Here is an 8,751-nt window from a genome sequence, read left to right as displayed (position 1 = left end):
TGGACATATTTCTTCCTCTGAAAAAATTCTGAAATTTTTAGTACATCAAAATAAAAGTGAACCAAACTAAATTGATAGCAACTACTCCCACAAGTTCCTAGAGACTACATCATGCATTAGAATTACTTGGGATCATATAAATTTGACATGCAAGCTCAAGAACAGGGTCACCTAGGTAGCAAAAATTTGCAATGAATAAAGCACTAGAACAAAAACTAATTGGATCAATGGAGGAGTCACATAGCAAAGAACAATCCCCCAAAGCAGTTTTGTGAATGGAGCTTTGAGCAAGGAGATCAAAAATGGTAGCGAAGTGAGCTAGAACTCGTGCTTGAGCTGGATACTGAATTTTTTGGGAGGAAGAAGAAGTATGTGGGTGCAGGAATAAGTGGAGGGGGCCACCATGGGCCCATGAGGCAGGGGGCGCGCCCTATAGGGGTGGGCGCGCCCTGGACCCTCGTGGCCAGGTGCCAGCTCCCCCTATTGTGTTCTCCGTGCCAAATATTCTAAAATATTCCAGAAAAATCATACTAAATTTGCAGGGCATTTGGATAACTTTTATTTTCGGGGTATTTTTTATTGCATGGATAATTCAAAAACAGACAGAAAATACTATTTTTGCTTTATTTAATCTAAATAACAGAAAATAAAAGGAGGGTACATAAGGTTGTGCCTTCTAACTTCATCCTTCTCATTATCATCAAAAGGAATCCACTAACAAGGTTTATCAAGTCTTATTAACAAACTCATTCCGAATCGCATGAAACCGAAGACATTTTGAATAACACTAGGTTACCTCAACGGGATATGTACATCCCCAATAATAAGAATATCATATTTCTTCTTGACAGTAGGAAGGGGTAATTCAAAACCTCCAATAATAATAGTTGGAATTTTCCAATAGAATTGATACTGTGAACTTGAGGTTGTTTTCTCGGAAAGTGTAGCGTATGCTCATTACCATTAACATGAAAAGTGACATTGCCTTTGTTGCAATCAATAGCAGCCCCTGCAGTATTCAAAAAGGGTCTACCAAGGATAATCGACATACTGTCGTCCTCGGGGATATCAAGAATAACAAAGTCCGTTAAAATAGTAACATTTGCAACCACAACTGGCACATCCTCGCAAATACCGACGGGTATAGCAGTTGATTTATCGGGCATTTGCAAAGATATTTCAGTAGGTGTCAACTTACTCAATTCAAGTCTAAGATATAAAGGGAGAGGCATAACACTAACACTGGCTCCAAGATCACATAAGGCAGTTATAACATAGTTTCTTTTAATGGAGCATGGTATAGTTGGTACTCCTGAATCTACAAGTTTCTTAGGTATTCCACCCATAAAAGTATAATTAGCAAGCATGGTGGAAATTTCAGCTTTCGTATCTTTCTTTTATTTGTAATAATATCTTTCATGTACTTAGCATAAGGATTCACTTTAAGCATATCAGTCAAACGCATACGCAAAAAGATAGGTCTAATCATTTCAGCAAAGCGCTCAAAATCCTCATCATCCTTTTTCTTGGATGGCTTAGGAGGAAAAGGCATGGGTTTCTGAACCGATGGTTCTCTTTCTTTACCGTGCTTCCTAGCAACAATGTCTCTCTTATCATAACATTGATTCTTTGATTGTGGGTTATCAGGATCAACAATAGGTTCAATCTCTACATCATTATTATTGCTAGGTTGAGCATCAACATGAACATTATCATTAACGTGATCACTAGTTTCATGTTCATCACCAGATTGTATTTTAGCATCAGAAATAGAAATATCATTGGGATTCTCAGGTGTGTCTACAATAGGTTCAGTAGAAGCATGGAAAGTCCTATCATTTTTCTTTTTCTTATTTTTAAAAGGACTAGGTGCATCTAAATTATTCCTCTGAGAATCTTTCTCAATTCTCTTAGGGTGGCCTTCAGGATACCAAGGTTCCTGAGTCATTTTACCCATTCTAATAGCCACTCTAACAGCAAAATCATGTTTATTATTTAATTCATCGAGCAAATCACTTTGAGCTTTAAGTACTTGTTCTGCTTGAGTGGTAACCATAGAAGCATATTTACTAATGAGTTTAAGTTCACCTTTAACTCTATCCATATAATCACTCAAGTGTCCGATCATGTAAGCATTACTCTTTAATTCTCTACTAACACAAGCATTGAAGTTTTCTTGTCTAGCCATAAAGTCATCAAATTCATCCAAGCATTGGGTAGCAAATTCAGTAGACGGGATTTCAAATTCATCATATCTATAGGGAGAATTTACCTCTACTACCTGTGTCGGGTTATCAAGACCATGTGTTTCTTCAATAGGTGGTATATTAAGACCATGTATTTCTTCAACAGGAGGTAAATTCTTGACATCTTCAGCTTTAATACCTTTTTCTATCATAGATTTCTTTACCTCTTGCATATCTTCAGGACTGAGAAATAAAACACCCCTCTTCTTCGGAGTTGTTTTAGGAGTTGGCTCACGAAGTGTCCAATTGTTTTCATTAGTCAACATATTATTCAATAGTAGTTCAGCTTGATCGACTGTTCTTTCCCTGAAAACACAACCAGCACAACTATCCAAGTGGTCCTTGGAAGCATCATTTAGTCCATTATAAAAGATATCAAGAATTTCATTTTTCTTAGGAGGATGATGAAAGTTCAACTATCCCTAGGTGGTTTTGGTAATTCATAACAACATATAGCTCATTGAGCTAATGCTACTCCAAGACTATTATTTCAGGAAAGCTCAATGAATGGCATGGCATGGATGATGAAAGTGGATCCCTCAAAATATCAAGCACAAAGGATTGGCTCAAGCTCCCAAGCTCAAGACTCTTCATTTTACATTTTAGTGATCCAAGATCACATTGAGTCTATAGGAAAAGCCAATACTATCAAGGAGGGATGAGGTGTTGCTTAATGAGCCTCTTGCTTCAAGTGCTTAGTGATATGCTCCAAATACCCTCAACTATTTTCTCACATCCTCATATGACCTAAACCCAAAGTCAAAATCGGTCACACCAATTCTTTCTATCCGGCGCCACTGAGTTCAAATGTCATAGCCACTGCCACAAACCCTAGGCAAATCGGTCTCACCGAGATGGGATTGTAATATCTCTGTTTCCCTTCATAATGTTTCGCTCTAACCGAAGTGGGCGATCGGTCCAACCGAGATTGCAATGTAAACTCCCTGTTTCCCATTCGTAACATTTCGGTCTCACTGAAATGAGCGAATCGGTCCCACCGAGTTTACCTGACCAACTCTCTGGAAAGCTTATTACCAAAATCAGTCTCACCGAGTTTGTGTAATCGGTCTTACCGAGATTACGTTATGCCCTAACCCTAACCATATCGGTCCTACCGAGTTGCATGTCGGTCCCACTGGAAATCCTAACGGTCACTAGGTTTACTAAATCGGTCCGACCAAGTCTGTTGAATCGGTCCCACCGAGTTTGGTAAATTGTGTGTAACGGTTAGATTTTGTGTGGAGGCTATATATACCCCTCCACCTCCTCTTCATTCGTGGAGAGAGCCATCAGAACAAACCTACACTTCCAACTTACCATTTCTGAGAGAGAACCACCTACTCATGTGTTGAGGCCAAGATATTCCATTCCTACCATATGAATCTTGATCTCTAGCCTTCCCCAAGTTGCTTTCCACTCAAATCTTCTTTCCACCAGATCCAAATCCTATGAGAGAGAGTTGATTGTTGGGGAGACTATCATTTGAAGCACAAAAGCAAGGAGTTCATCATCAACACACTATTTGTTACTTCTTGGAGAGTGGTGTCTCCTAGATTGGCTACACTACTGGAAACAGGGAATTTGCCATCAGCCAGCTCTTCGCCATCTGCCAGCTGATGGTAAAGAACATCTTAGCCATCTGCTTATAAAAAACATATGGCAAAGAACTGACAGACGGCAAAGAACATGGTTGCCATCAGCCAATTATTTGCCATCTGCTAGTGGATGGCACATAATCTTTGCCATCTGCCAGCAGATGGCAAAGAGGTTGGCAAATCCTATGGCCGTCCAGAGTGTAACGGCGTACCAGCCCCACCTCTTTGCCATCTGCCAGCAGATTGCAAAGATTCTTTCCCATCTGCTGGCAGATGGCAAAGAGATGGGGTTATCTTTTTCCAGGTAAAAAAAACTATGTGGTTATCCCCTCCCACTCTCCCCACCCATCCAGGTAAAAAAAAACAACATTCGCATCTCATCCACACACCGAACAGACCCCGTCGATGGCGCTCTAGACTCGCCCGCCGCCACCCCGTCGCCGGCCCTCCCCCGCCACCCTGTCGCCGGCCCCGTCGCTCCCCCGCCCTGTCGCCGGCCGCGTCGCTCCCCCGCCCCGTCGCTGACCCTCCCCCTCCCCGTCGCCGGCCCTTGCCCTCGTCCACGGCCCGCCCCGTCGAGGTCCAGGTCCGCGACGGATCCGCCTACGCTGGCGTCTTCCACACCGCCTCCCTCAACGCCGGATATGGTGCACGCCCCCCTCTCCTCCCTCTCTACCGTAGGTTTCCTTTGGTCTAGTTCGGGGTTGGCGTCGGGCCCTGGGATCACGCGAATGGCGCTCGGGCCGTGATCCGGCTGCTGGGTGGAGATGGTGGATGCCGCGTGCCTAGTGCCTAGTGACGCGACCTGGTTCGTCTCTATTTTTTTTCTGGGAGAATGGGTTGTGATCCGCTTGTTCGTCGACAGGCCCCGGTCGCCGGGATGCCTCATTTTGTTAGTATTTCTTGTGGGGGCTGCGGCCGGGGCAGATTCGGGGGCGGGTGGTGGAGATTGCTGGGTCATGTTCATCTTCTGAGATGGAGGCCGTTGCGTGTGTTCCGCTCTGCAGAGCCCGAGATCTTGGTTGTTCGGCCTTTCTGATTTTCGCGAGAAAATTTTGCTGCGATTTGTACCTGGATTGGTTCGAGCGACCCAGGTTGAACACCACTGCCCATGTTTAGTTTTCGTTCATCATGCTGGATTGACGTGCAACTTATATTTACTAAGCGATCCTACATGTAGTTTTGTGAGTGACTGAGCATGTGCCTTTATGATATAAGGTGTGTGTGTGGTGCATGTGTGAATCATTACTATGCTCATTAAGAATGACAATAGTTATTCAGACTTGATATATCTAGCTTTGTCTTAATTGCAGTTCTCAACTAAGATGAGCTTATTTGCAAAGTCTATGCAAATACGTATATATCAAGAGAACTGTTGTTCGGTATTTGCATCACACAAATAATTATAGTTGTTTCAATTTTAATGAACACAAATGTTAACTTGACATAATTTGCATGTCTAGCAGTGTTGGACATGCATATAAGAAGAGGATGAAGTCAATAATTATGAGCTGAAGTTCAGATATATTTGACCTGTCAAGGTTTGTTTTTTCACTGATTTTATTTTGATAATGTATATGCAGAGGCATGTCAGTTTTTTGGGTGACTAACCAGAGCCCATCAAAGTACAGAGAACGGGCAAAAGCATCAATATGTATGGTCTAGGAAATTGGTATGCCTCAGCACACATTAGCAAAGGAAATAAAACCAATGAAAAAGTAAACCTTGACCGATCAAATATGACCTTTGTCTATGAAAAGCTAGGATATTCTTACTGACTACTTAATTTTATGGCACAATGGTGATCAATCAGAGCACACTAAAAGTACAGAGAACAGGCAAAAGGTTCCAACATTTATGGTCTAAAATTGCCATGCCTCTGCAACATTAAGGAAATAAAACAAATAAAAAAGCAAACTTTGACCGATCAAATATTGAGTGAACCCTCTGCATATTCGCGAAAAGGTCAACTTTTTCACTACTTTTATTTCCTTAACGCGAATAACTCACCTTTTCATGCATATGACCATGGGTTCACGTTATGATTTTTTTGGGTGGCCTAACATTGTTCTTTCCTCTCATGTTGCCACAAGCCACCGACTTTTATTAGGTAGATTCACATTTGAATTACTTCCTATATAAATGTACATGAATGACCAATACTGACATCAACCACCTTCATGTATAGGTTACAAATTCATTTCCTACGAAATCCAAATTTGAATTTATGTCAAGCCCAATGATCCTTAACCCTCATTTGTATGGTAAAAATCCAACATACCATTATTTTTTGTCAAATCATATTTTCCCTAGGATAGCAGCAGATTTAAGGAAATGGATGTCATCAAAAGTTGGAAACCAGCTATCATCTTACTAATATTTTACTCACGGTAGCTTCAAGATTTCTGTTTATGAATATGAGTTTGCTTCAAATGAAAGATTTAGTTTCACTTCATGTTAGCTCACAGTAGCTTCATGCATACACCATCTTATGTAAATTAATTTGTTGTAGCTGAAACAATATGCGAACACATATACAAAAAGTAGTCTCAATGTGCACTTTATGTTAATGCCCTTACAAAACTTTCTACCTATTTGCTTTCTTTGCATGTGATAATTGCGCTTTTCGCAGTTGAGTCAATATTAAAAGTGTTCAGAACCATTTGGCAGAAGAAATAATGCTATTATGTTTATGTTTATGTTTATGTATTATGTATTTTGTTGTCTTTTCTCATTTGTTTGTATATTATACCCCAGAAGAAATATTTATATTGAAATAGAAATATTTGATAAAAGTGATCAGTTTTTTTAATGCTATGTATACAAACAGATGTGGAAAGTATAGCCACATGGGCCATCTTTCTTATAGACCGACCAGTTGCGCCTCCCTGCCGGTCGCCGCTCGCCACCCCAAGGATTAAGGTCGGCCGCGCAGGTCCCCGTCGGTCACTGCTCCGGATCCAGGCCGCCCACCGCCCCGCCCCCATCAGCCCGGTCTATTTCCCACCGTATCCCATCTTTGCCGCCATCCGACGCACCTTCTTCAAGGAGCTGCGACCCCATGTCTCAGAGGAGCTAGCCCCGACGCCATTGATGCCCGAGCGACGCTCCCAAGCTAGGAGCGGCACTAGGACGACCACGCCCCCGAAGCCTAAACTGCAAGGTGAGCTCATCCCTTTCTCTTCTTCCCTATGGATCAGTGTCCTGGCTCATGTTCTCTGTTCTGTACATGTGTGCAGTTTATTTTCTGAGTACTTGTTGTGTGCAAAATCCTACCCTGGCGCATGTTGTTGGTTGTTTAATTCTGGAATCACAAGTTAATGCATTTTGCTATGTGGGTACTGCAATCTTATATGGGCAACAAGTTCAATATGTTTTTTAGAAAAGGAAAGTCCAATCTGGTTTTTAGAAAAGGCAAGTCCAATCTGGTCACGTAGCTAGGCAAATACAATTTGCAATTCCTGCCTTGCCGTAACAAGCTTGATTTGGTATAGTAGAAAAATAGAACTCCTAATATCTCACCCTCCCCCCAGGATTCTGTGCCACTCCACGCCGGCAAGGCTTAAGCCTTCTTCTTCACGTTATTTTTTTCTAATAAGATCACCGTTCGTAAAGAAAAATACCATAGATCATGGATCATCTAAAGCAAGAGCCCTAGCGAGTCTGCCGGCTTTGTCGTCCTCATGCCGCCGCCATGCCTGTGCTTGGGCGCCATCTATTGTGGCTTCTTCTCCACCAACTTGACCGATTGATCTCCTCTTTTCCCACGCCGTTATGGTATTCTTGCTGACATGTGTTCGGCCATTATGTCCTGCAGATCCACCCACGCCCTCTCCATTGCCACTCCACCGGTCGCGTAGAGAAGATCGAGAAATGCAGCCTAACACCGGTGTCGAGCTGATTCAGGGGATGATTCCACTCAAACGTAATGAGCATATATGAACAGGTTTTCAGTACGTCCATGCCTTTGGGGCATCTGGAGCTTCACATAATTGCTAATTAGTGGCTGGGATTTTGACGTCGCCTCTTATACATATATAGAGTTGCACTGTGATTAAATTTATATTGCTTTAATAATGTTCAAGCTTGGAAAATGATGCTTAGTTCTAGACAATGGAAATAAGTTGTCATTATTTCGGAACTTATCCGTGCACTAAGACTTGCTACTTTGATTCTGTTGTTTGCTAGAGAAAATAGCTATGTAACCTGGACGACCACTCTAACCTCATTTCTGAATTTGGTTTCTTAGAGTTCAACCATGTCTTTCAAAAATCAAACTAAAACATATTCCATTTATTTATCCCACTGTTTATAGGCAATCTGGTCATACCTTTGTAGTTCTATTTGGAAGACAGTTAGTGTCACAGCCCCAGTTCAGCCCTTGCTTGACTTTGCTTGTTCATCATGCCATCATGTTTAAATTCCAAAGAAATTTGAAATGAGGATTGTTGAAACCCTAGCACCAAATGAAATTTAACTAGGTTCAATAAAAATATTTTCAATAACCCAGAATGCCCTTTGGAAATGTTCATAATTTCTGTTAAAGGTGAAAACCTCTTCCAAAAATGATGAACATATTTATAGGCTATTCCTGGATTTTTGAATTAAATTATATAGTATTTGCATTTGGGCATTTAAATGCTATTAAATATTTCAAATGCTCAAATAATCATAAACTAAAATGTTTACTGTTGGATATATTCTAAACAGTAGCCATGATTAGTTTCATGATTTTTGAAAGTGTCTGAGTATTTTTAATAAAGCCCTAAATTTACAGAATAATAGAAAACTGAGATATTAGAAAAAGGGAGATAGAGAGAGAGGATACCTGGCCACTTACCCAGCCCAGCAGTGCGGCCCACTGGCCCAACTGCCAGTCGTCGTCTCCACCGCGCCAGTCGGACGCCGAG

At 41.5% G+C, this 8,751-nt stretch overlaps 1 long non-coding RNA gene across 1 annotated transcript; it reads left to right on the top strand.

The window, feature by feature from the left end:
* The first annotated feature begins 4,214 nt into the window (after window positions 1-4,214).
* LOC123064980 (uncharacterized) lies at window positions 4,215-8,157 on the top strand. The gene is made up of 4 exons (XR_006430861.1): window positions 4,215-4,488; window positions 5,308-5,382; window positions 6,672-7,004; window positions 7,659-8,157. It is a non-coding gene; the product is annotated as an uncharacterized lncRNA (long non-coding RNA).
* The last annotated feature ends 594 nt before the right edge of the window (window positions 8,158-8,751 follow it).

Source organism: Triticum aestivum, chromosome 3B (assembly GCF_018294505.1).
Source record: "Triticum aestivum cultivar Chinese Spring chromosome 3B, IWGSC CS RefSeq v2.1, whole genome shotgun sequence".
Taxonomy (NCBI): domain Eukaryota; kingdom Viridiplantae; phylum Streptophyta; class Magnoliopsida; order Poales; family Poaceae; genus Triticum; species Triticum aestivum.
The sequence above is the reverse complement of the archived record's forward strand: the minus strand, read 5'-3'. Positions and strand labels throughout refer to the sequence as shown.